Source organism: Halichoerus grypus, chromosome 3, assembly GCF_964656455.1.
Source record: "Halichoerus grypus chromosome 3, mHalGry1.hap1.1, whole genome shotgun sequence".
NCBI classification, from domain to species: domain Eukaryota; kingdom Metazoa; phylum Chordata; class Mammalia; order Carnivora; family Phocidae; genus Halichoerus; species Halichoerus grypus.
Window position 1 is genome coordinate 182,067,590 of NC_135714.1, and position 27,781 is coordinate 182,095,370.

The 27,781-nt window shown below is 42.9% G+C and overlaps 1 long non-coding RNA gene across 9 annotated transcripts in view; it reads right to left on the minus strand.

Moving 5' to 3' along the window:
* The window catches only part of LOC118533146 (uncharacterized), an 80,742-nt gene that overhangs the window by 42,449 nt on the left and 10,512 nt on the right, over nucleotides 1-27,781 (minus strand). Inside the window, exons 3-4 of one of the 9 annotated variants that reach the window (XR_013446645.1) lie at nucleotides 18,046-18,127; nucleotides 17,601-17,689 (exon numbers count right to left, since the gene is read on the minus strand). The exons of 7 other annotated variants lie outside the window; for them this stretch is intronic. This is a non-coding gene — a long non-coding RNA (uncharacterized LOC118533146). The remainder of the gene's footprint in view (nucleotides 1-17,600; nucleotides 17,690-18,045; nucleotides 18,128-27,781) is intronic. One more of the 9 variants, XR_013446646.1, reaches the window with a different exon arrangement.

Sequence of the window (27,781 nt, forward strand, 5' to 3'; positions counted from 1 at the left end):
ATTATTTGCTCATTAAATATCTGTTGAATTGAATTGATACATAAACCATGCTACAGAACCAGGCTTACTTTCTGTTTACGTTACAATTGGATACCCATGATAGATGGAAACATCACTGGCTTTCCCAATGAAAGACAGACATGAGAAAAGGGGGCAGAAAAAACTAACTAGGCTCACATTATCCTTCCAGGTTTTTAAGTCTCATCCCTGTGTGGTGCCTTTAGAGATTCTAGAATAAATATGATAGTGGTTCGTGAGTAAAGGATTTGAGAATATTTGCTGACTCCAAACTCAATGATGATTCCCTACTACAATTTGTCATGAGAAATGCTAATGCCATCTCCGGCTGCACTTACAGGAGTGCAAGCTCAGAACAAAGAGGGGATTGTCCCATAGGACTCTCAGACACGTCTTCTGCCGGAGGTTTGATCAATGTGGTCACTGTTTCCCAGACCTGGTTCAGCACCAGAATAACCTGCTCAGCTGTTAAAAAAAAAATAGATTTCTGGATTCTACCTTCAAGAAATTCTGAATGAACAGATTAGGGAAGAGCTGAGGAATCTACATTTTAACGAGCACAAATTGTTTGAGGCTCACTAGTCCCCCCCAAAATCCTTAAGTTTGTTTTTAATTCTGAAATTCTATTATTCAGAGTATCCCGTTTCTGGTTCCATGGTCTCAAGCTCCCTGCTTACTGCCTCTACTCTTCTCACCATTGTCAGTCTCAAGCTTGGGTCTTCTGGTGCTCTCCCTATGGGAGAGACAACACCTCTAGATTGGCCAAGGGGTAAGATTTGGGGTTTTAGCTAACTGGTTATTTTAGAGTTAGTCACTTCATGCATCAAGACTCAGTTTCCCCAACAGCAACGAGGGCTATAACTCACAGGCCTCAGCAACTCAGTTTATCCTCCAGAGATGGAAGAAATGGACCTAGATATCATCACAGCAGAGGAGCCCCCAAAGAAAAAATACGCAAGCATTATATCAGGTGGTCTTGAGTACCTGAAGGTGAGCAGATCCCAGGTGGCGGTGATACAGAGACTACTGGGATCTTGTCAGAGCTGCTTGTGAATTCTAGAAGGAGAACTGCAAAGAAGCTGTGCTGTCCGTAACCCCTTCCCCAGCCCAGGGGCAGACACAGCGTGGGTTGCTCCCACCGCTTGGGGATGGAAAAGCTGGAGGTGTAGAGAAAAGCCAGAGGCTCTAGGTATTCTGATTTCAGAGGTTTACTGCTGCCTCCTAAAGAAACAAGGCCCCTGGAGTTCTAAAAGCTCAATCCAGACAGATGACCAAGAGGAAGGAGTAATTGTTCAGCCTTAACACAATTTGTTTATCGTGTGTCCATTGTCATTAACCCCTCCGAGTGAAAGCAGACCAGTTCATTTCATTTTCCAATTATCTAGTTTATGACATCATTAAAATTGATCGAGTGCTCATCTCAACATATAACGAGCAGGTCATGTGGAGGAGGCAGTATTCCTGGAAAAGTCCTGGTGGCGGGTCCGAGTGTGTTCTCCCTGTCAATGTGGAACAGCCTGGCCCCTGGCCCCACGCAGGTCGTGGAACCCGACCTAGGAGAGTTGTGTAGTTACCTATTCTCCGCACATTGTCTCTTGGGAGAGGACACCCCAGGAGTGAAGCAGTGCTTGGAGTCCGAGAGGAGAGAGTGAGACACTTTGCACATGTATTTCTTCTGGATGAAAGAGAAAGTGGAGAGCTTCTGTTTGGGATGATGAACAGATTTGGGAGCACAATAATGTTGAAGGTATTTAATGCCACTAAATGGTACACTTAAAAACAGTCAAAATTTTATGGGTAAATTTTATGTTATGCACATTCATAAATATATATTTTACCTTTTTTTTTTTTTTTTTTGGAAATGGGTTGGCTTATCCATAGACAAGTCCAATCATTGGGAGGGAGATCATTAACACTTGCCACCTTCCTTCTTGATTTCAAATGGCACACTGAACAAGAGACCTTCTGTTGACTTATCTTGGGAGCAGTGCCTCTTAGTGTAGGAACCATACAGGTGCTTATACTCGATCTAATTCTGGAGCAAATGGAGTTTCTCTGATTCCTACTACTTAAATATGTTTTGGAAATATGCTTGAACTTTCATCCTGCAGAAGATGGACCTAAGAGTTTGTCTCTGGGGTTGCCCATCCTACTTTTCTTGTGGAAGTGATGAACAGTTCATCCCATTTAGTATATGCAATATACTTTTTTTTGAATGCCAACTCCCCACCCCGCTTTGTCTTTCACTTCCAGAACTGAATACTTCAGTGCAGAGCTAGAAAAGGTAAAGGCTTTGGATTTGTGGCCCAGGCTCACTTTACTCTGCCATCTTTGGGGCTTTGAATGTTGTCACCAGCCAGAGTTCAGACACAAATAGAATTGCAAGGTAGGGAGAGGCCTGGAAGGTCCTCTTGTTTACTACCCATGTGATGATGGTCAGTCTTTGGTCAGACACATCCAGAATGGAGTTTATTCTTGATAAAGGTCACACCCTGTGACCATTATTCACTCTATCTCTCTAGAGAGTCCTTCAAAGTTTTAGACATAAACATATTTTGAAAGTACCCTCCACTAATCCAGTGGCTTGTCATTCTGCCTGCTCTGTGTTAGGTTCAGATTGCATTAGTTTACTATTTCAGGAAGACTTTTTGAGTCCAGAAATTTCAGTTCACTTCACGATTTCAACTTGTAATTTCTAGCTGGAAATTATATATGGAAGCTGAGTCATTTCCCTCACTCCTGGAACTTGCTGGCTGTTTCCAGGGCCTCCCTCATTATTCAAACCACTACTCATTCGCATGAATATCAAAAGCATAACCTGAAGGCTGTGAAAGATTTTCATCCTCACAGGTCATGAAATGCAAGAGAATACTTTCTGTTTATCACCCACACTAAGGATTTAAGATTGACTAAATGTTATATTTCTAGACACTATATTCTGAAGGAAAGCATCCTGCCCTGAGGTAAGGACAACTTCTTTATTCATATTGAAAATGATAGCAAGTAAAGGGCAAGAATTTAAAAAAAAAAAAATCCCACTTTTGGAATGTTCAGAATGAAAATCTTATTAAAATCAGACCTTTAAAGCGCTTCCTTTCACTGTTCACAGATGGTGCAGATACTCTGAAATGTTGCCTGGTCTGAAATCTTTTATCTGGAGTTTTAGAAGAGCAAAGGGTATGACATATGGAAAGGAGAAACCAGCCGTGGGAAGGCAGGGACAGGAATGTAAATTATACAACTGCTTCTTGCCTCAAAATATTTCTGGTCAGTTTCTCCCCGTGGCGCATCACACTTGAGTACAGGATGGAGCTTGCATTTGGGGCAATTAAGGTCTGATGTGATTCCCTGATAGTGAGGCAGAACTGCAAACCTTGCAAGTCCCAGCCCTTGACCAAAGCCACAGTCTTTTTATACGCTCTTGGTTGGCAAGGATTGAACTCTGTCTCCGTCCCCAATTCATATATTGAAATCCTAACCCCCAGTATCTCAGACTATGACTTTATTTGGACGTAAGGCCATTACAAATGTAACTAGTTAAGATAAGGTCATCCTGGAATAAGCCCCTAATCCAATACAACTGGTGTCCCTTATACAAAGGGGACATTTGGGCACAGAAACAGACATGTACAGAGGGAAGATGATGTGAAGTCACAGGTAGAATGCCATCTGCCAGGAACACCAAAGATGGCCAGGATAACTGTCACAAGGTAGGAGAGAAACATGAAACAGATCCTTCTCTCTGTTAAACACAAGACAACGGGCCCCAAATAGAGGTGTTTATGTTAAACCCCACATCAGCAAACGAAGCCTTAGCTTCATTATAGTTTTGGCCCTCCAGAAATGGAAGCTTAAATCAGTCAGTCAGGAACTGCTTAATGAGCATTCACTGGGTAATCTGCCTGATAGACTCTTGTCATCCCCTGAAGGAAAGTAACTTGCAATAATCAGCTTGCTTTTCGTCCGAGTATAACTTCCTTGATCCTGCTCCCTTCTGCAGATAAAAGTCTTTCCCTTTGTAGAGCTGCTCAGAGCTCCTTTCTCTCTGCTAGATTAGATGCTGCCTGTTTCATGAATTGGTGAATCAAGCCAATAAGATCTTCAAAGTTTACTCAGTTGAATTTTGTTTTTTAATACCTCCCAGCATTCAAAAGGACACAACTCTATCCACATCTCGATCTCAGACTTCTAGCCACCTGGACCATGAGAAAACAAACCTCTTTTGTGGAGGCCACCCACTTTGTGGCACTTTGTTGTGGTGACCCGAGCTCATGAAGGCAACGATCCAACGGAAAGAAAGCATCCAGGGCTGTGAATTGTTTTGCAAAGAGTCACAGAAGCTGTAATACCTAAAGGTGCAAATTTTATTTTCAAAACATTTCATTTAGAAATGTGTGGGTTTTTTTTTTTTTTTAATCATTTTCATTCCTTTTTTTTTTTTTTTTCTTTTTTAGAGATAGAGAGAGCACAAACAGGGGAGGGGCGGAGGGAGAGGGAGAATCTTACGCCCATTGCAGAGCCTGATGCAGGGCTCAATCTTAGGTCCCTGAGTTCATGACCTGAGCAGAAATCAAGAGTCAGACGCTTAACCAACTGAGCCACCCAGGAGCCCCTGAAATGTTTCTTAATATCTTGATTTCTATCCTATTGCTCATATACATTCCTCATGTGCACAGGTAGATTTTTATATAATTTGTAAGGTCTTTCTCTACTCCTGATTCCTTGAAACCTTCTCCAAAGACTTAAGAATCTTTTTTTAAAAGATTTTATTTATTTATTTGACACAGAGAGAGAGATAGCAGCAGAGGGAGAGGGAGAAGCAGACTCCCCACCGAGCAGGAAGCCCGATGCAGGACTCGATCCCAGGACCCCGGGATCATGACCTGAGCAGAAGGCTGACGCTTAACCGACTGAGCCACCCAGACACCCAAGGACTTAAGAATCTTGATATCCGAATTCTATCACCTTAAAACACCACATCTAAGATTCCTTATCACATGCTTCACTTTGGGCGTCCATTTCTGTATACTTTCCGTCTACCTTGAAGAGCTCCTTGCACATGTCTGTCATTTCTAAAAGTCTGTACGTCTCTGGGGTGATAATGGACAGGTCCACGGTGACTTCCCAGGTAGGGGATGTAACCTCTCCACTCATGTGGTCCCAGTTGTCGGAAGAGGTCTGGTGCAACTCTGGGGACCCTAGCGAGGGGACAGGGCAACAGGCAGCCCACACTTTTCTGTTTACATAGCACATTTGCTTTCAGGGGAGCCACGGATTCCCTTCTGCTGGCCCATTTCCAAATCGCCAACTCCAGCCACATTCTAAGCATGGATGTTTTTGCCTTTTACTCTCATAATCTGACCCAATGCACCTTTGACGTTATCATTTCTTTCCCAAACGATTTTGATGTCAAACAAATTAAAAACTTTTTATTTCTACATTTGTGTTTCTGTATTTATACATATTCACTAAGTTGGCAATTTTTAGGCTAATAAGTTTGTTCCTGTAATCAGTCTGGTGAGCCATACTCTTTGACTCTTGGGTTTTTCGGACCAGGGTTTTCTGTGGCAAAGACATGGGCAATGGTGTCTCTAGTACCCAGAGGCAGCCAGGTCTCATGATGACAGTCTTAGCTCAGTGTGACCTCCCACAGAATTATAAGTCAGTTATCCTAAAAGCATGCAGAAGTCATTCAGACATTTGCTTAAGTCTCTTCCAAAGGCGTCCAAATGGAAAGTGCAAGGCACCGAGTGTTCTGTGGTCACACGTTCCCCAGTCCTCCCCCCACAGGTGCTTTCCTTCCCTTTACCATCTCTTCTGTACAGCACGACAGACGGACAAACTGACAAAGAACAAGGCCAGTCTGCCCCAGCCCTTCCAGCAACACCGCCCTGTGGATCCCTGTCCCAGCCTCTTGCTGTCGGGCTGACCTTATTATCATGTCGATTAATTTAACCTCTCCTACTTAAATCGGTGGTCTTCCAACTTTGGACTGTTTATCCCATGCACGAAAACAGATCACCAGAGAGAGAGGGGGAAAGTTTTAAAATATTTAGATACTATTGATATATGTTTTATCCATTATAAAATGTACATCGAAATTTTTAAAGTTTGAGACAAAGGTCATATTCATAATCCCTCTCTATATATTTTAAAGTATATATATTTATTGACTTTGCCCTCACTACAAAACTTGTTAATAATTTCTAATGAGAATGGTATGATTGAATATATTTCATTATTTTAGAATATGTTGGTTTAGTCCTTGCGATACACCGATTCTAATTCAGGTTATAGACACAGTTCTCTCTCTCTCTCTCTCTCTCATTTCAATACTTGGCTTTATTGCTTATTGCAGCTGTAAAGTTCCCTCACCAAGATGCACAGACCCAGATGGAAGAAATGCCTCTCTAGATGCTCATTTTCATTCCACTCCACTGTTTATGTAAAGGTTTTTGTTTAAATTCTGCTAGTAAATTTTGTCTTTTTTGACGTCAGTCAGTGGCTCTTCCTAAATCATCACAAGTTATCTCATTTTTGTACTTTAAACAAATAGGTTCAAAATCCACTAAAACTCTGGAAGAATTTTCAATAGATTTTTGATAATCTCTCCAAGTGTACTGATATGAGAGCTTTTATGGGTGACACACAGATTTTTTTCAGGTAAAAACAAAATCACATAAAGATGGAAATGTTTCCAAATATCCCCTTTCAGATTGTTCTTTTCATAACATGCATCTCTTCATAAAGCACTTCCTATCAGATTGGCTGATGTCTTTTCAAATCCAGTATGTCATCTCTGATTTTTAAAATACCCCATGACTGGAGCACCTGGGTGGCTCAGTCAGTTAAGTGTCTGACTCTTGATTTCGGCTCAGGTCATGATCTCGGGGTCGTGAGACTGAACCCCAAGTGGGGCTCTGTGCTGGGTGTGGAGTCTGCTTAAGATTCTCTCTCTCTGTATCCCTCTGCCCCTCCCTCCACCCCCACTTATGCGCATGCTCTCTCTCAAAAATAATTAAATAAATAAAAATAAAATAAAGTAAAATACCCCATGATGTGGACAGATGGGAAAAAGGTCAGCTGTCCCGTGGTCTCGATATTCTCTTGTCCTTGCATGATTATTCTCTTCAAGTGACTATTTGGGTTGTTTGGACATTTTCTAGGTGAGTTTTCTGTGGTAAAGATGTGGACAATTCCCTCGAAAGAGTCATTTTAAGCCACTTTTTCATTTTGTGAGGATTAGTTGAGTTAAATCTAGATAACATGATCCATAAACCCATGTAGCCAGGAGCATGTCTGCCGCAGTATCTCTCAGTGACCTGACAATTGTCATCAGCCTCCTTGAGCAAAAGGTTTCCACTGTTTTTTGAAGATACTGGGGATACCACAGGGGTTCTATGACTGGGTCTGAGACATATAGACTAAGTGAGGGTACCAATTCCAACTTGTGTATCAGTAGTAGGTTAATCTTCTTTATTTTTTAGATAAAACTAAATATAACTCTAACATTTTCTTCTACACCCCAGTGGATCAATGCTGGATGCCTCATTTTGGAGATCACTAATCTAGATCAACACAACAAAATCACAAGACCCAGAGAAACTCAGAAACCTTCTTGTTGGGAAGGGTGGTTGGAAAGGCTAAGAAATCCTCTGATACTTTTGTTAGATTCTGCTGTATTGGTTATAATCACTTTCGGAAACACAAGGGAGAAATAGATCACCATTGTCTGGTGAAGGAACCTCACAGCAAAGCATCCGGGCACTCAGGGAGTGTATATTACTGGGACATCTCTGTTATATTACCTCGAATCACTAAGTGAGCCTTTGTCCCATTTTCGTAAAGGTCTGCTGTCCTTTCTTTAAGGCTACAGTGGGGCTTCTAAAGATAAGCTGGAATGTCCAATAGCAAGAGTTACCAAGTTCACCAGACTCATTTGTTAGGATTTCTTTTTGGTCAATTAAAAAAATAGCTTTCAAGAGCTCTCACAAAGGCTTTTACAGAGCTCATAAAGGTAATGTTCAAACTGTCTCTAATGATTCCTTGACGATGATTAAGCAAAACTAACAAAACAAAACAAAAATTTATTTCCCAGAACTCTGGAAATATCACAAATGCTGATGAGGTTCCATCAGATTGGGAGTGATAATTATGCTTTATTTTTCTACACACACACACACACATATTGGTTTGTTTCTGAGTGATGTGCAAGGAAATTTAAAAAAGCTTGTGGTAGGGGTGCCTGGGTGGCTCAGTCAGTTAAGCGCCTGACTCTTGCCTTCAGCTCAGGTCATGATCTCAGGCCATGGGATCGAGCAGCAAGTAGGGCTCCGCGCTCAGCAGGAGTCTGCTTAAGACTCTCTCTCCTTCTCTCTTTGCCCCGTACCCCACCACACCCCCACTCTTGAAAATAAATAAATCTTAAAAAGAAAAAGCATGTGGTAAATATATGTGCTAGTGTGAGTGGGTAGAAGTTATTAAATACTTCATGTTCTGTGAATTGAAAATAACAATGCTGTCAACTACGTTGATTTTTCACTAAGTGATACTGTAGAAGCAAGTATGTTCCCAAAATCGCCCACATGAGTATCACCTGGTGAGGTCCCTCCCCTTCAAATCTGATGGGATAGAGCAGTAACTCCACCTCTTCAGGTGATTGTTCTGGCCACGGAGGTTTCAGAACCATTGCTCTGGGCTGTGCATCCTTTATGATAAAGATATCAACCCCAATGTGGACACATTGCCGATCTGCAGCACCAGAAACAATTTCTATCCTTCAGATCCGTTCATGGTTGCTGTTCATGTTAGAATACCTTCTGAGAGGAGGCACTTATTACAACAATGAATCCGTTTCCTCCCAACTCTTGGTTGTCATGATCCTGACCTGCCACCTGTGTCACATTCCATCAGGTTCTGAGAATGAGGCATGGCACTTGTCAAAGACTGACACGCACTGGGGCAGAAGCTTGATAGGATAGGCTGAGCCAAAGCGCGTGCACACACACAGAGAAACACACAGTAGAGATGAATCAAAGCACAACTTTTCTAGAAAACCCTCTCAAACAAAACCAACTCTGTAAGACAGGACTTTGGACGAGCTTGGGCACTGATGGAGGTGAAGACTGTCAGGTCTGTTCTCTCTCTCTCTCTCTCTCTCACTCTCCCTGTGGGAACAATGAGGACAATGATAGCTGGTTCAGAAGAGGGTTTCTGTGACCTGCATTTCCCAGCACCTGTTCCATAGAACACTAATCCTACCCAATGCCCCAGGAACATAGGGTCTCATGGTTAAAACCCTGTCTTGGACATTTGAAATCCTTTTTTTTAAAAAACTTTCTATTTTGAAAGAATTGTAGATTTACAGGAAGTTTCAAAAGAGTAAAAATAGTGCCATGTATCCTTCACCCAATTCCCCTCATGAATACATTTATATGGCTGGAGTACGATGTCAACCAGGAAATTGACATTGGTACACTGTTACTGACTGGCCTGGAGGCCTCATTCACTTTTCTGCCTTTTTTACATGCATTTATTTGTGTGTATCTAGTTCTATGCAATTTTATTACACGTATAGATTCGTGTAACCATGACCACAATCAAGATACAGAACCATTCCCTCACCACAAGGGGATTCCCTTATGTGACCCCTTTGTATTCATACCCCTCCCCCCATCTTTCCTCTGGAAACCACTGATCTGCTCTTCATCTTTGTAATTTTGTCATTTCAACAATGCTATATAAATGGAATCACACAGCATGTAACCTTTGAGATTGACTTTTTTCACTCAGCATAATCCTCTTAAGTTTGGTCCAGGTTGTTACATGTAGCAATAGTTTACTCCCTTATATTGCTGAGTAATTAATATTCCATGGGAGCGATGTGCCACAGTTTATTTGGCCATTCACCCAGTTAAAAATATTTGGGTTGTTCCCAGTTTGGGCATGGGAGTACAGTTGCTAGGATCATTTGTGTACAGGGTTTTGTACAAACATAAATTTTCATTTCTCCAAGATAAATGCCCCCAAATGTAATTGTTTGGTCGTATGGCAGTTGCGTGTTTAATTATAAAAGAAATGGCCAGCGTACCATTTTCTATGCTCACAAGGGAAACATGAGAGATCCAGTTTCTCTGCACTTTCTCCAACATTTTTGTTTTTTATTTTAGCTCTCCTGATAGGTATGCAGTGACATCTCCTTGTAACTTTCATTAGCAATTCCCTAATGGCTAATGAGGTTGAACGTCTTTTTCATGTGCTTATTATTCATCTGTATCTCCTTTTTGGTGAAATGTCTGTTCATGTCTTTTGCTCATTTTCTGATTGGATTTTGTTGGGTTTTATTACTGTTGAGTTTCAGAGTTCTTTATGTATTCGAGGCCCAGTCCTTTGTCAGGTATGTGCTTTGCAAATATTTTCTCCCAGGGTGTAGGTTGCCTTTTCTTTCTCTTAACTGGATCTTTCATAGCAGAGTCTTTTCATTTTGATTGAGGTCCAATGTACTTTTTCTTTTATGGATGAAGCTTCTGGTGTCACGGCTAATAACCTTTCATCTAGCCCTCGGTCCTCAAGATTTTATCCAATGTGTTCTAAAGTTTTATGGTTTTACTCTTACATTTAAATCTGTTTAAATGTACTATATAGTTCCAGTTTTACACTTAAATCCCTGGTTTCCTGTGACGTTAATTGTTATATAAGGCATGAGATTGAGGTCAAGTCTCGTTCTCAATGTCTTTTAACATTTTAAGGGCTGAAGTTCTGTAATCAAAGACATCTATTTTTAGATTTAAGTTGAGTTCCCCAAACTTGGGCATCTATTCATGCAGCAAATATTTGTTGGACACTTCCTGCCCACAGGCACCGAAGTGGGCATTGGGCTGTAGGCGCAACCTCTGGTCTTTATGAACTGTTTGTATACACATAGTTTACACCACGTGCTCAGAACTGTATTTTGTGGAAATGCTTTAGGAAATTCTGTTTGAGACAACAGACAGACTCAGAGACTGAGTCAGACACCAGGGTAAGCAATGAGAGATGCGAAATCGGAAGAATGCCCAGGCAAGAGGCAGCTTCCGTAGGAAACCTGAAGTCAAGAGCTGAAGGAAGGGGGACAAAGAAGGGAGGACTCAGGAGGTGGGGAGAGAATGCCAAGGACAAGGCACATTGTGGTGGACTGAGTTGTCTGGGCCCGCCCCTCCTTTGCTCCTGATGATCTTGCATGCCTTTTCTTTTCTTATTTGCTGGGCTCCTCAACGTTGGTGTCCAACTACCACCAGCTATGTCATGGATATGTGAGTGGGTATATGTACGTATATACAGTTAACGCTTGAACAACACAGCAGGGGCTCTGACCCTCATGCAGTCAACAATCCACACATAACTTTTGACCCCCCCAATTTTTTTTTTTTTTTAAGATTTTATTTATTTGCGAGAGAGAGAATGAGAGACAGAGAGCATGAGAGGGAGGAGGGTCAGAGGGAGAAGCAGACTCCCTGCTGAGCAGGGAGCCTGATGTGGGACTCGATCCCGGGACTCCAGGATCATGACCTGAGCCGAAGGCAGTCGCTTAACCAACTGAGCCACCCAGGCGCCCCGACCCCCCCCCCAAAATTTAACTACCAATAGCTTTCTGTTGATGGAAAGCCTCACCAACAACATTACCAGTCAATTAACACATATTTTGTATATGTATTATACATTGAATTCTTACAATAAAGCTAGAGAAAAGAAAATGTTATTAAGACAACCATAAGAGGGGTGCCTGGGTGGCTTAGTCGGTTAAGCATCCGACTCTTGGTTTTGGTTCGAGTGGTGATCTCGGGGTCGTGAGATCAAGTCCTGCCTTGGCCTCCATGCTCAGTGCAGAGCCTGCTTCAGTTTCTCTCCTCTCCCTCTGCCTCCCCACTCTCTAAAATAAATAAATAAATCTTAAAAAAAAAAAAAAAGACAACCATAAGAAAGAGAAAATACATTTGTAGTAGTGGATGTATTTATCAAAAAAAATCCTCACATAAGCAGCCCCGTGGAGCTCAAACCCATGTTGTTCAAGGGTCACATATATGCGTATGTGTATATGTGTATAATTAATACATATAGGTATGTTTGTCAGTATATATACATGTGACACATGTAACACTCATATACGGATATATACTACACATATACACACTTGTTTTTTGTGTTGTTTTGTTGTTTTTTTGAAAGATTTTATTTATTTATTTGAAAGAGAGAGAGCACAAGCAGGGGGAGTGGGAGAGGGAGAAGCAGGCTCCTAGCTGAGCAGGAAGCCCGACGCGGGGCTCGATCCCAGGACCCTGAGATCATGACCTGAGCTGAAGGCAGACGCTTAACCGACTGAGCCACCCAGGCGCCCCTACACACTTGTTTTTAATGTAAAATTGTTTCCTAGTGCACAGCAGTTTGTAGGTAAAAATCTATGGTCCCAGCAACCCTCACAAACACTTATCTGGCATTTCCAGATGCCTCACATCCTTTCCCATCATTACCGAAGTCCTCAGTGTCACCCTGTGCTCCCTGGTCTTTCCTGATGACTCTAAGAATGACGTCTGCACTCTTTCCTGTTGCAGTTCACAGTGGCAACACCTCACATGGGTGCATGGAGGCTGGGGTCCCAGGGGCTGCTGATGTCACCGGCTCTACTCTGCCCCCCGCACCAGGAGGACTCCTATCCCTGTTACAGCACTGCCTCTGGTGAGGAAAGCAAGAGCTACGAGTATTTTCTCTGTTTTTTCCTTCTCTTTCTCTCTAAGATGTGGACATTGATCTCTGGGGCTGGCCTGAAGTACAGTATCCATTCTTCCATCACCTTGCTCTCTGACCTTGATTCATGATCTAAGAACCAAAGTGTGTCCTTGCTTGTCTTCCTGAGGCACATCGGCCCTTCTTACAGATAACGTTTCCTGGGGGTTCTCCTGTCATTTAGAGATGCTCTTACTTATCTGAATCATAGTTCTGGTTCCTGCCATTGACAAAAGAACCCGCTGTTCCCAATTTAGAAGCAGGTAAATTCTGAAAGTAAGTTGGTATGCTGGTCATTTAGAATTTGGGCCTCACAACCCATAGCTACGAAATTATACATAATGGCAAGGTTCCCAGGCTGATCCCCCAAAAAACCTATTTATCCCAAATGTAGCTAAACTGAGGTAATAAAGCTATAGGCAACCTAACCAGGCTCAGCAATGCGTTTCCCTTGGAATGCGTATCTTGTACCAACCGGGATGCCAAGGAGGCAGACTGAAATAAAGCTGAAACGTGAACGTATCTTGTTGGGATTTCGTAGCCTGTAAACCAGGACACTGAGGGTGGAGAAATGTTGGATGGAGATGTCCACGGAGTCGTTTACCAAAGCCTGGGAGCTTCCAAAAGAACATGCAAAATTATAATTTAGTTCTGTGGAAGTAGACTCAATTTAATACCTTCTACCAAAGCCCTGGCACGTCCGTCATCTTGGAATGAGGTCGAAGTCAAAGAATCGAGAGAGGATGAAGGCCCTACCGCAGGGGTCGGTGCCAGACTCTGGAGCACGCCCAGAAACAGGCGGGCAGAAATGCGGTCGGGGCTCTGGCCGAGCATACTGATGGCCACCTCGTTTGAGAAGCTGTTTTAATCCATTTCGATTACAACTACAGCATGCTCTCTGTTCCTAACAGATGGCTTTTTCTTATCAATTTGCCCGCTCCCCATTTCTCTGTGCAAGAACAACCTTATCTCACACTGATCAAGAGAACAGGCCATTAAAGGGAAAATTACATTAGGGAGAGATTGTCTTTAAAACTGACCACATGGCAAAGAGGCTTCTTGAGGAAGGGGGGAAAGTAAGGGATTGAACACCTACTATGTGCCAGTCACCGTGCTATGTCTTTTCACATGAATACCTTTATCATCCTCCTAAAAATCCCGGGACATGGTCATTATCGTCCCTATTCAGTTGTTGAAAATGTAAGCCAGAGGGGTTATGTTAGACTGAGAACCTTGGACCAATTGTAAGGATTCAAACACAACTTCTGGCTCCAGAGTGAGGCTCTTTCCCTACCTTTATACCTCCTACCATTGGAATAGAGCATTTCACTGTCCTAGAAACAGATGCATGTTACTCACTGGTTTTCACCCAGTTAAAAAAAAATACTCAAAAACCAAGGATGACCCCATTTCTTCTTCACTATATTTAACACAGGGAAGGTGATAAATGTGCAAAGTAGATTTGGCTTTGAGTAGGCTTAGCTATACGTGGCTGGTCAAACTGAACGAGAAGCCACAATTTCCTGAGAGCCCGGGCAGACACTGGGCTCTCTTGAAATTGAGGGTGAGCCAGCCAACGCTCAGGAGGAATGAGCCCACCCATTTGTTTGCCTCTGTGTGGTGCCCGGCCCAGTGCCAGAAAGAAGAGGAGATTATATGTATTATTTGATAGTAGAAACAGAGAAAAAAAAAAAAAAAACAACCAAACAACAACAAAACAAGCCAGTGATGCAGAGAAAGTGTTTTGAGCTTTTCAGATTACAAGAAAAGGGAGCAGTAACATTCACTCTGACAGCACCAAAATTAAATCTAGCCACAAAATCATATGGAAGCCAGCATATAGAGAAGAGTTGTGTTTCCAGTTAGAAGACACACACACACACACACACACACGCACACGCACAAATTCAATTTCTTTCCAGTTCAGTCTCTTGGTGCTCCCTCCTCCTAGCGCCTGCGCTGCGTTAGACTCTCCCCTAGTGGAAGGCTGGGGCATTTCAGCCCCGACAATCATCTGATTCAGAACAATAGAGAGGTCTCAGGATTTCCATTTTAAAATGTTTCTTTAGTTGGAGGTGAGCAAAAACTGATGCCTAAACCAGTGAATTTTTATGGACTGCAGGCAACAAACAGTAGAACTCTTTACCTTCCCCTCGGGTTCATGCTCAAGAAATCCTGATAGGACACATACCTTGGGAAGCACAGATACATCGGCACAACCCCATTCATGCCTGTGCGCACATCAGTTTCTCTCCATCCCTCGCCTCCAAGGGGACCCAACCACAAAATGTGCCCCAGGATGTGGTAAAGACAGCACGCGGTGTGGACCTGCTAAGCTCTGACTCGGTTGGGTAGAATTCCACCGTGGCATCTGCACTGGCTTTCTGCTTGAGGGTTGGCCTTGGTTTGCGTTCAAAGGGCTGCTCACAAGATCTGTCAAGTGATGGTTTGGTATGGCCCCCTCTTATTTTACTAACAGGTTTGCAACCCAAGCTAAACATGAGGAAGTCACTTGCTCCAGTCAAGGAGAGGGTTGAGCATATGATGGCCACGAGGAAGAATGGGACACGTTCGTGGTGACAAGCTGGCCGCCAGCCTGACCACAGAGCGATCCTCAAGGAGAACGGGCTGTCTCTCTGCTGATGTGCTAGAAAGAGCAGGGGGTGCAGGCCAAACCCAGCCGCCCCGGGAGCTATGCAACTCGGACCTCTTCCAGGAGACCGAACACTCTCAAGAAGAAGGAATGAAAGAATTAAACGCACTTTCCAGGCTGGAAACTCTTTATATCACAGATCTCAGTACAGGTCGCCCCTTTGAATTCAAAAGCAGTGGAGCTTTTGATATTAGAGAACAAGAAAATTACCGTGGAGAGAAGGCCATTCGGGTAATAGTTGAAAATCTTCTGGGGAGTATTTATCCCCATTAATTTGTTGGCAGGAGGGGGACATAAGGTACAAGGAAAGTCATCTCACAGTGGTCTGATATGGTTTCCGGCTCCCACAGCCAGAAACATTCTTGTGATGTAGGGGTGTGTGCAATATCACTACTGAGAGAAAGAAAGAGCGTTGATAACGCACGTCAGGCCCTGGCTTTTGGGAACTGGCCAATATACAGGTGGAATGTTCTGAAATTAGCACATTAGCTTAGGTACGGAAGAGGTGACAGCTCAGGGAGATTTGAGAAGAGGTCGCGGGAGCTGGAGATACGGCAGATGCCAGGAGCAGAGAGGCCCTGCCTGCCCAGGACCTTGGGCCAGGGGTTAGCCCTGAGCTTCGCTGCACCCGAATGGAGGAGAGTCTCCAGAGAGCGGGGAGAGGAAGCACGGGAGGCCCAGGAAGTCTTGCTGGGGAGGGCTCGCCAGGGTCCTTCTAGTGGAGAGGAACTTGTGCCCACACTTGGGAGAATCGGGAAAGCAGAGATGAGCAAGAAGTTAAGGCCAGTGAGCCAGACAAGAGCATCTGAAGGGACCTGGGGATGAGCGGGTCTGGAGGACGAATGGGCGGCCGATGATGGACAAACTCACAGGCGCTGGAGCCAGGCCTGGCTCGGGTGTGCCGGGGGCAGCCTCCTCATGGAGGGCTGGCTGGATGTGAATCACTGAGGCACTGTAAGAAGTTCCACCCCTATACTGTGGAGGTGTCGGCCAAACCTCTCTTTAGGACCGTCCAGAGTGGTGTGCCCGAAGCAGCCCACTACTGGTGTGGGTCCTGGTTGGGTGTTCACAGTATCCTTAAGCAAGTCAGTTACAGAGATGACCCAGAGCGTCATTCCTTTCCTGCCTGGGGCCGTCCCCTAAATCCGTGCCAAATGGAGACCTTGCGAATACTGGAAGAGGAAGTATGTGAATTCGGGTTGGCCCAATGGCTGCTGTGGAATCTGTTTTGTCAAGCTGTCATGGATTAGCTCTGATTGGTTTGGTTGGGTGGCAAAGTTAGTTAACCAGAACCTGAGAAGAGGAGAGAGCTTTGTCAAAGCTCCTGGTACTAGTACTTGGCCCTAAACTCTAGAGAAGCTCCTGTCTCTCTCCAGGGGGGTCCTAACAGGTCATCTCCCACTATCCCCCGCCCCCATGCCACTTCACTGTATAGGGGATAAGGATCACGTGTATAAGCTCCCGGAGGACAGGCACCGTGGGACGTAATCCCTTATGGCCATTCTGGCATTGTCTAATGTGGCTGCCACCAGCTATGGGTGGCTACTCACAATTGAGATGTGCTGAATTCAAAGACTTCAGATGAAAGTGTAATGTGAAATAACTCATTAGGATGATTTTATGTCAATTACACGTTGAAGTGATAATATTTTGGTGAAATAAAATAGAGTATTAACATTAATTTTTCCATTTCCTTTTACTTTTTAGAGAATAAGCTTTGTATTTTAGAGCAGTTTTAGGTTCGCAGGAAAATTTAGCAGAAAGTACCGAGAGTTCCTGTCTAACCCCTGTCCCCGCACACTGCCGCTTCCCCCACTGTGGACATCCCGCACCAGAATGGTCCATTTGTTACAGCTGATGAACCCACAATGACTTCATTATCACCCAAAGTTCATATCCTTTTACCTCTTAATGTGGCTACTCGAAAACTTTAAAACTCCTTTTGAGGCCTTCTATTTCTTTTGGGTAGCACTGTTTTATACCTTTTCGGGTGGCAAATCTAAAACAGAAACTTGTATCTAGGTTGGACGATAAGCCCACACTCATTGAAGAAGAAACCGATCTCAGAATTTCTGAGATCTCAACAGAATTAAAAGCTGACCTTTGTTCCTTCTTTTTACAACTAGTTAGGAAGGAAATTACTCAAAGGAAGATCTCCACATACTCTTACCACTTGACAGCCTTGTCGCAGACCCAGACTGACTTTCAACCCATACTCTGACATTTGACGTGGCTTGCTGAGCTGAGACAGGAATCCCTCTGGAAAGAAAAGGACCAGTTTCAAGTGTCTCTGGGGGCTTCTAGCTTTCTGGGCCTGTTCCCTCAAAAGGCCAATTTCAATCTCGAATCCCACAGGTCTTGTGCTAGAGCGACTTCTGCCCTATATCCCCACAGGGGCCGGGTCCACCAGGAAGAGTCAGAGTGAAGGTAAGGGGTGTGGTTGTCACTCTCTTGGCTCCTGTGAAGCTTCACTGAATACTTGTCTTGGAGATTTTTTTTCCCTACATCACTTTCTGCTTGGCTGGAGTTATATGGAAGACTTGTGCCATTAGCAAATTGGCTTCCCACACCTCACAGACCGGCTCATGGACTTCCTCTCAGCGCTCACAGAATACCTCATTTCCAAAGTTGGCCGGCATTTCAGGGCAGAATCGGTGTGAGCCTCTGTCCAAGGCCTGGTGAGACGGGCCTGTTTGCCTAAGAGGATTAAACAGAGGACAGTCAGCCACGAGTCCACCGAGACCATTTAATGACTTCGGCTCTAATCTCCTACTCGTGTAGGCCTTGTCAGCGACCACTGGTCACGACTGAGTTTCTTCTTAACTGCTGTGTCTTTCTTTACTTCCCTCTCACAAACCTTATCTCTAGTCTTCTGAAGAATCCCTCCCCCCTTCCCCTGTCCTCAGAGCTCACGTTCTGCTTCTCTCTCCACCAGGGTAGGCTCCTCAGTGGCCCCCTTCGGAGCCTTCTGGCATCTCAGACGGGAAGTAGAAGGGTACCAAGGCTCACATCATCATTTCGGAAGAATTTACCTAAGCAGAATATTTCCCGTCACAAAAGAAATGTCTACTTGATTGGAGAAAACAGAGTCAATGTCTGGGTTTGTGAGCCATCTCTGTCCCCAGCTTTTCTGTGGCTGGGAAGACCCAGCTACCTGCCGGCCACCTCGTGATGCTGTTTCAATATTCTTTTCACCTAGTGCTTTGAACACCAACTTTGATCCAAAGGCCAGGCTCGAAAGTCGCTTTTCTCACAGTGCCCTTCTGTATTGTTGAGACAGTTTAATGGTTTCCTTCTTTGGTAATGGGGCTGCCTTTCCCCCCCCCGGTCAGGGAGACGTTCGAAAGTATGTCAGTTGCAAAAAAGAAAATCCCAACTAACATACTGGTGTTTTATTTAAGATTTTTGTGTTAGATTTATTAGGAACACTGGTCTGTGTGTGCATGCTACATCATCACCGTCAAGTTTTGGCACCAGTGCTCTTCTGGTTTTTTTTTTTTTAAAGATTTTATTTATTTTTTTGACAGAGAGAGACACAGTGAGAGAGGGAACACAAGCAGGGGGAGTGGGAGAGTGAGAAGCAGGCTTCCCGCAGAGCAGGGAACCCGATGTGGGACTCGATCCCAGGACCCCGGGATCATGACCTGAGCCGAAGGCAGACGCTTAACCGACTGAGCCACTCAGGCGCCCCGCTCTTCTGGTTTTAAAAGAAAACGTTGCAAGCACTTATTTTCCTTACCCTAGAAAAGTTCTTAAAGCATTAGAATGATCTGTTTCTTAGAGATTTAAAATAATTCTTCTGTGAAATTATCTGGGCCTGGCAGCCAGACAGTGCTTCGGCTTCGTACACACTAACTCCTTAGTATTCACATTTGTGTGCGTAGACTTGAACGTGGAATTTTCTTTTAATTTTCTCCATCTTTGGACGGAGATTCTCCTTTCTAATTCTGCTTTCTAATTTTCCGTGCTTGTATTTTGTACCTCTTTTTGGGGGAAAGGGGATATGAAGGGTTTTTCTATTTTGTTTAAAAAGCATTATATCTTGGATTCATTTTTTTCCTGCCGAATATCTAATTTTTAAAAATGTATCCGTTTCAACTCTCATCATTATTCATTTCTTCCTTTTGATTTCTGTAATTCCCTTGTGTTCTTTTTCAAACTTCTTGAGTTGAATAACGAATGCATTATTTTGATTATTTTTTATTTGGTAATGCTAAGTGCTTAAGCCTAAAAATTTTCCACTAAGCACTGCTTTAATCACATCCTTAGGTTATGAAGCATAGCTTTAAACATTTATTTATAATTACCATCGTCTAGGTTTTCTGCACAAATGTAATGGGCTCTGCTCTGAATACCTTCCTATTTTAAGGTTTTGGGCTTTCCCTTTTGCGGTGAGCAGGGCTGGGGGGGTGGTCTTAGAAGGCACAGGTAGCTTGGCCTAGGGTTCCATCCCAGGACACCCACACAGCCCTGCCACTCTGACGTGGCAAACTTTAGAACACCACTATAGAAATGCGCTTTCTTTCTTCTGTGTTCTCTCCAGGAATTTAAATTTAATGGTGCCACGTATCGCACTCTCGGTTGGGTTTTACAGAGTTCTTTCACTTCCTTTCAGAGACGGTAGCATCCTGCTTTGGATCTGGAGAGTCAATATTTGTTGAGTGCCAGGCACTCGTCTGATTGTCAGTATTCTTTGCTCTTGTTACTCACTCGGCCAGTTCCAGGTATCCTTCAGAATGGTTTGGGATTTGTAGATATTATTTTGGGTGTGTTCCAGAAACGGAAAGAGACACACAGCATTTTATCCCACCATCTGTTATCAGATGTATCAGTACTTAATTTATTGAAGAGTACTTGAAAACTTTTCTAGACTCATGAGGCTCATATACAACTTAAGCTTGATTTCCAAGTGACCACTTTCATGAAGACAAAAAGAATTCTCTCAGCTGACACATTTCCTGAGCACTAGCTGATCTTTCATATCCTAAGTAATATTCACCCTCTATGCCTTTGACTTTCCATTAAACAAGTAGAGTTGATTGGCCTGATTTATTCTGTTGAAAACACGGGGCACATGGGGCTGGTAATAAAAGGGGGATGGCTGACTTCTGCTGTTGTCCAAAGAGAATACCCAGACTCTAGCCCTTTGTAGACTTGACTTTGAATTTGAAAATGTGCTTAGTGTCTCCTGTGATTACCTGAGGCTGTCTAAGGCGGTCTGGCAACAAGAGCTCATGAGGAAGGCCATTACGTATGTCAATGTGCGCATCGTCTGGTCTCTTTTTTAAACCTGCACAAATGGCTTTGGTCAGCAATGAGCCTGAGTAAGAGGGGCCATAGGCCTTTGGGTCATGCTGTTCCTATGGCTTCCCTGGATAAGACCTAACTCCAAAGAAACAGAATCAAGAACTAATCATAAAGCACACTGGACGTTTTATATAAAAGCATAGAATAATCAGATGGGGTAGAGAGTGTCTCAGTCCGAGTTTTGCTTGGGGCCCACTAGCTCATCAGCTTGTACGCGTCACTCATCCTGTGCTGGATGCCATGGGCTCTCAGTGAGCAGCTGGGAGATTGAGGCCAACTCTGCTTTCAGGGAAGCCAAAGGCAGTGCCAGGTAAGTTTGTAGACACTTTTCAGCCACCTGCCTTATGTTAGGATGCTTCAAAATACCTCCAGGCCAGAGATCCACTTCCTATGCTGGGTCCGGCTTTTGAAACAGAAAATCCTCCTGAAATAAGCATTGGCAGGCTCTCCTTTAGGGATGAGGCAAATGCAAGCATTTTGGCCCTGCCTCTATACAGCTTTGAGTTATGTTATGCCTTTGAATTTCGCCTTTATTTCTAGCACTTTCTGAAAGAGGACCAGGATATCTTCCAAGACAGACGGCTCTTCTATTTACTTTTTCAAAGGAAGATGTAGAAAACAGGAGAAAAGGTGATCAGAGAGATGGTGGTGGGAATGCATGATCTCCAAAGAGCCTGGGGATCGGGTGAAGCAAGAGTTCAGATACAGGACAGTCAACACACAGATAAGAACTCTACACATATCGCTGGGAGATCCACAACTGACTTCCAGAAAATGTTTCCCTCTGGACCTAGCTCTCTTAAGAGGCAAGGTTCATCTAGCTGGCCATGAAGACAGCAGATAGAGATAATAGCAACACTAAACTTTTCCCGGCACAGGCCAGCCTGACCCTTCTGGAAAACTGACAGAGGCTCTGGGATAAAGATTACTTCTCCTTCTAGAATTATCTTTGAAACACTACATCTGACTTTCATCCTGAGGGCATTTATCAAGCTCCAGTGGACAGGCCACAGAAGAAAACACCTAGGGATTTCATAAAGCACGGACTCTAGTAGAAGATCTTCATACAGAAAACTGGGATCCCAACAGGTTGTATCTTTAATGTAGGCGTGAATTAGATATATGCCAACTTTTTCCCCCCTACCACCACTACACTAAACATCAAGGAATATCGCCTTTCCTCCATCTTAGAACTTGGGTAAGGGAACAAAATCTCTGCCTTGATTACTCATAAACACAAAGGCCATCATATAATTTTCCAACCTCAATTCACACTACCTGGGTAGTCCCAAGAAGTAAGCTCAAGTTGAGAATTAGTGGAGGGCTACTCGCTTGGCAGCAGCCCTAGGCTCATAATACTAAGAAAAATGAAGCCTCTCAGATTCATCTCAAAGAATTTCCATTGATCATCAGCACAGATCACAGAACTCACAAAGATACCAACATAATACCACTGGGGGGGAGAAAAAAAAAGACAGGAGATTCAGCTTCCAAGAGGTTTCAGATATTGGATTATCAACCAAAGAATATAAAACAAGTAGTTTAAACTATGGAAAAAAATTGAGGGTCTAGGTTAGTTCTTTAGGGTCATCAACAACAGATATTTATTTGCTCACAGTTCTAGAGGCTAGAAGTCCAAGATCAAGGTGTCACTGGGATTAATTTCTTCTGAGGCATCTTGCCTGGGCTTGTAGATAGTCATCTTTCCTCTGTCTTCACGTGGTCTTCCCACTGTGTTATGTGTGTGTCCTAATCTCTTCTGATAAGGGCACCAGTCATATTGGATTAGGACCCACCCCAATGATCTCATTTAACCTTAATTATTTCTTTAAAGGCCCCATTTCTTATGCAGTCACATTCTGAGGCACTGGGGGTTAAGATTTCAATAGATTAATTTTGAGCAGACACATTTCAGCCCATACAAGCTATATAGAATATAAGTGAGGAACAGAAATTTATAAAAATTTTCAAGCGTTTTTTGAAAAAATATCCAACTAGAATTTCTAGAAATGAAAAATATTATAACCATTTTTGTAAGCCTCAATGGAGGGTATAAGAGAAGTTTAGCACAGCTGAAGAAATAATTAGACAACTGGAAGACAGACCAGCAGTTTACCTATTTCACAGTGCAGAAAGAGAAAGAGAAATGATCAGAATTGAGAAAAGACTTCAATCCTCAGACTTAAACATCCAAGGAACCCAAGCAGACTTTGCAAAAGAGGAGAAAAGAAAAGAAAGAAAAGAAGAAACATACACCAGATAGGGCTAAAACACTAAAGCCAGGGAACATCTAAAAAGCAGGCAGAGAAGATGGATTACTTACAAAGGAATGACAAACTTACAATTGACTTCTTAATAGCAATCATGGGAGTTGGAAGACAGAGGAAACATTTTTAATATGAGGAGAGAAAGTAGCTACCAGCCTCAAAACACACATGAAGTGAAAATATGGTTCAAAAAACAAGAGTGAGGTAAAGACGCTTCGGGGTAAGAAAAAAGACTGTGATTTAAAAGGAATTCTAAGGGCTTGTTTGAAGCAGAGGCAAGTCAAGTTGTGTATAAATATTGAGATGAAAAATGGCACAATGAGCCAAGAAAGTGGCAAATGTATGAGTAAATTCAAAAAGTGTGGACTTTATAAAACAATGGCAACACAAATGAAATATGCAGGACCAGTAGCAGAGAAATCAGAAGGGGTAACAGAATTAAAGTGTCCTAAGGCCACTAGAAGGTGCAGAAGGAAGGAAACTTATTAATTAAATTTAGCATATGGTAAGTGAAGTATGCTTGTTAACAGTCCTGGAGAAACTCTAGAAGAGAATTACATTTATGACTTCCAAAGCGGTAGGAATAAATAAAAGGAAGTCAGTCTCAAAGAAGGCAAAAAACGAGAAGAGATCTAGAGACAGTTACAGAACACAAAATAAGATAAAAAGATCAAATATTTCAGTGATTCCTTTACCTGAAGACCTGCTAAATGCCTCAGTCAAAGTCAAAAATGACAGACTGGATTTAAAATATCTAGTTAAACACTCTTTCAACAGGTAACACATCTAAAACAGAAGGATCAAAAGATTCCAAGCACAGAATGAAAAAAAAAAAAAACGCACAAGAGACAAATCTAAAAGCATTTCTGTTGTAGATTACTTTAGTTTAATTTCCTGTTTGGAACTTTGTTAATTTTGTTAGTCCCCTTTTAACCTCCTAAATTAGGTGTTTAAGACACTAATTTTTAGCCTTCTTTCTTAATATAGGTACTTAAAACAATAAATTCCCTCCCAAATAGCACATTAAGTTATAGCCTATACATTTGGAGGGAGAGGAGGAGGATTTTTTTTTTTTTTTTTTACTATATACCATTTTGCATTGAAAAATATTTAATGGCATGGGGATATACTTTTAATAATGTGTTGTTAAATATAAAAATCAAACAAAGTGTGAGCGATATGATTCAATTATCCCCAAAAAGACACAGTCTATATATTTGTAGAGAAGTATGGACAAGAAGGAAATAAAAGCAACAGTTAACTCAGGGTAGCAGGGCTCTAGCATTTTTAGTTTTCTCTATACCTTTCTATAATTCCTGTGTACCTTTCCATATTTCCATAATGAAAGTGAATTATTTTTTATAATCAGAAAAGATTTATAAAACTGAAAAGCAACCAACACCCGAAGCCATATGCTAGGGGGGGCTGGCTCGTGTTGTTCCGAATAAGCATTATTGGATTTCCCGTTAGTGTCCCAACCTTGTGGACATGAACAGACACCTGGGAGATAATCAATGTGCCCCCAATGAACTTGCCTCCTCCGCAGGGGGGCTAAGAGCTGACCTGTGCCTGGTTTTGTGATCTCACGTGCTTTCTGCTGTGCTACATGCAGTCTCATTCTCCTCTCCCCCGGAGACAAGAATGTGGGGACAGAATATTCAATAGTCTATAACACACATTCGAGATTGGGATTTCAAAAGAGTAACACAAAATGCACTGGGAATCTGTGTGTTTCACATGGCACGTACACAATTTCTTATGACATTTTCCTATTGCTCTGTTTTCCTTTTAAGCCTGATTTGTTCTTTCCCTAGCTGGGCTTGCTTCTAGAGAGAAGAAAAAGGAAATGGATTTTCTGATGAAATCCCAGGAGAAAACTCTGATGGCATTGGAAAAGATTTCCCTCATTTATCCACTGTTGACTTGGAAGGTACGTCTCCTCATCTTCAGAAGTGAGAAAATGCTTAATTCCTCTGAAATCCTGAGATGAGAAATGATAGATTCCCAGAAAGGTTATCACTGAAACATGGGATTTTCTATCAGTGTGGGTCTGAGTCTGTCCATCCCTCTGACCATCCATCCATCCATCCATCCATTCATCTATCCACCTATCCATCCATCCTCCTATCCACTCAATCTAATGAATATATATAGAAAAACAATTACACATCCTGCATAATAATGCTGCAGCTAAGGGAATAAGATATTAGCCTTGCCCTTGAAAGGCTCATGAGCAAACAAAGAGAAGCATGTACAGAACTAATTATAATGCAAGTTAGACTAAGTGCTAGTGTTTATCATCTGTATGTGAAATGCTGTGGGGGGATAATACAAGAGCATAAGTTATTTCCCCTGCCTTAAAGTGACGGATAATCTCACTGGGGATAGAGAAGGTAACCCCAAGAAACAGTCATATAACAAATTCTGATGATTTTCCCTCGAGTGACCTTGGACCCAGAGTTCAAGGAGAACAAGCTACGAGAAGTGCGTTCCCTATCCCCAGAAATGTGCTTTTCCCCAGGTGTCTGAGGCAACAAATGGTAGCCTCGGTGAAAATGCGCATCTCCTCTGTGTGTGGGCAGGTCTGCTGGCAAAGGGTTTTACAAGCTGTTTTCCTCAGCTTCTTACCTGCTCAGTTGAAATTCCCAGGCCTCATGAGACCCATTGCTTAACCAGGGTGAAGCTCAGTTCCACATAGGACTGACTAGACTGGCACTTAAGGAAGTAAGCAGGTGGATGCCCTAACTGTCCCAGGAGCCCATTTTCTAGACCAGCTTTGCCCTGCAGAACTTTCTGCCATGATGAAAGTACACTGTGCAATACAATGGTCCCTCTCTCATGTGGTCAGTGAGTACCTGCAATGTGGCTAGTGAGACTTACGGATGAAATGCTTCGTTTTATTTCATCTTCATTGTAGTAAATTTAATTCAAAGGAAATGCCTTAATTTTCATTAATTCCAATTTAAATCATGGCTACTGGATTGGACAGCAGAGTTCTAGACCATGAAGCTCAAGGACATGGGAAGGGAAGAGTTTTTCTTGAACTAACAGGTGCCCTGATAATTCACAGAATCACTTAGCCACCAAAGTGGGTAAAACTGGACCTTGGCTTTTAACAGTCAGATAGGCTCATGGCACAGGGTTCAGCTTCTCATCTCCTCTCCACCTCCACACCCAACTGCAATCCAATGGTTTCAAACATTTGTACCCCGATGAAACAAAGGACTCACAAGACCACTCAACCCAAATTCCATTAGCCTGAATGCTAACCCCCTGTCCTCTACTTTTGCCACTTCAAGACTTTTCAGCAGAGTGAATGAAAAGATCAGGATACTTTCAGTGGCACATCAATAAAGCCTGGTATGGGGCCCAAGAATCTCTGAATTATTAAAAAATATATCTAGGTCATTCTCCCATGCTTTTGGAAACGACGTTGCTTCACACCAGAAGCAGAAACACCATATAGAACTTATTATAATGGGAGCGTTTACTCAGACAACAAATATTTATTGAGCACACAATATGAGGTAGGCATGAGTATAAGTTAGGGAAATAGCAGTGAACAAGACAGGCAAGATTGCTGTCATGTGGTCTAGTGGGAGACAAAAATAAACCATGAACAAATAAAAAGATAATTTCAAGTAGAGAATGTTCATTGATGTGTGGAAAACAAACAGTGTAAGGAGAGAGAGAAGGGCTGGGTTTAGGAGCTGCTTTAAACTGGTCAGAGAAGGTCTGTCTTCAGAGGTGATGCTGAAACTGAGACTAATTATGTGGAAGTCTGGGGGGGAAAGCATGCTGGACAGAAGGAACAGCAAGTGCAAAGACCCTGAGGCGACAATAAGCCAGGGCTGTCTGAGGGCTGAAAGAAGGCTAGTGTGAATGAGTGTAGTGACTGAGCTGAGCTGGGCGGCAAGGAGCACAGGGGTCAGATCACGTCGGGTCTTACATACAGGGCAGGTGGCTTAAATGTGATTAGAAAAAAAAAAAAAGAAGATAGTAGGAAGGGAAAAATGAAGGGGGGGAAATCAGAGGGGGAGCAAACCATGAGAGGCTATGGAACCTGAGAAACAAACTGAGGGTTCTAGAGGGGAGGGGAGTGGGGGGATGGGTTAGCCTGGTGATGGGTATTAAAGAGGGCACGTACTGCATGGAGCACTGGGTGTTATACGCAAACAATGAATCATGGAACACTACATCAAAAACTAATGATGTAATGTATGGTGACTAACATAACATAATAAAATAAAATTAAAAAAAAAAAGAAAGAAACCCTTAGCAAGATTTAAGAAAGAAAGTGATATGGTTGATTTCCACTTTTAAGAGATTATTTTGCCTGTCAGGTGGAGAATGCATTATAGGAGGACAAGTGTGGAAAAGTCTGGAAGCGGGATAGGGGTTCTCGCCGTGGGCTAGGCGGGAGATAAGAACTTAGATCAGAGCTGCCGCAGCAGAGGCAGTGAGATGTAGCCAGATTCTGGGATTTATACTGAAGTTAGAGCCACTAGGACTGGCTGACCGAATGTGGGGTCCTTTTTTAAAAAGAGTCAAAGACAAATGATTTTCAAGATTTGGATGCGAGCAACTGGGTAGGTGATGGTGCCATTTGCCTCACAAAGGAGCCCCGGGAGGGAAGAAATAGGCTTTGCAAAGACACTGTTTACTTTTGGACATTTAAATTTGAGATGTCTATTGGACATCCAGGCAGAGATGTCATATGGTCAGTTTCCTTAGGGGAAGGATAAGGACTAGAAAGATAGATTTGGGAGTCATGAAT